Raw genomic sequence first — 415 nt, forward strand, 5'->3', positions numbered from 1 at the left:
CCCTGAGCGCGGGCTCTACGCGCGCTGTAATTGGCCAGTGTTTTTCGTTAATAACTCGAAAACGAAGCTTCAAACTGGATTTTGGAAAAGGAAAAAGTTGTTCAGAGTCACCCCAACTACCCCCCATTTCCGGATGTTCGAGGAGTTACGGGACACCCTGTATAATAGCATTATGGACATAAGAAAATGCTGAAATCTCTTAAAATATAATTCAACTTGTTAACGAAAATCGTTCGTTGGGCGACTGGAAAGCCCTCTCCTCCCTTCCTCACGCCGTCTTGCAGGATCGACGGGTATACATCGGCGCCTAGAAGCAGTTGAATGTTTTCTGATGAACTCAAGTGAGGGTCAGCGAGGGTCAGCCCTTCGAGATGTGGCCAGGTGACGTCCACCATGGAGCAGCGGGGTCGGTATG

This window comes from Habropoda laboriosa, unplaced genomic scaffold (assembly GCF_001263275.1).
Source record: "Habropoda laboriosa isolate 0110345459 unplaced genomic scaffold, ASM126327v1 scaffold944, whole genome shotgun sequence".
In the NCBI taxonomy this organism is placed as follows: Eukaryota; Metazoa; Arthropoda; class Insecta; order Hymenoptera; family Apidae; genus Habropoda; species Habropoda laboriosa.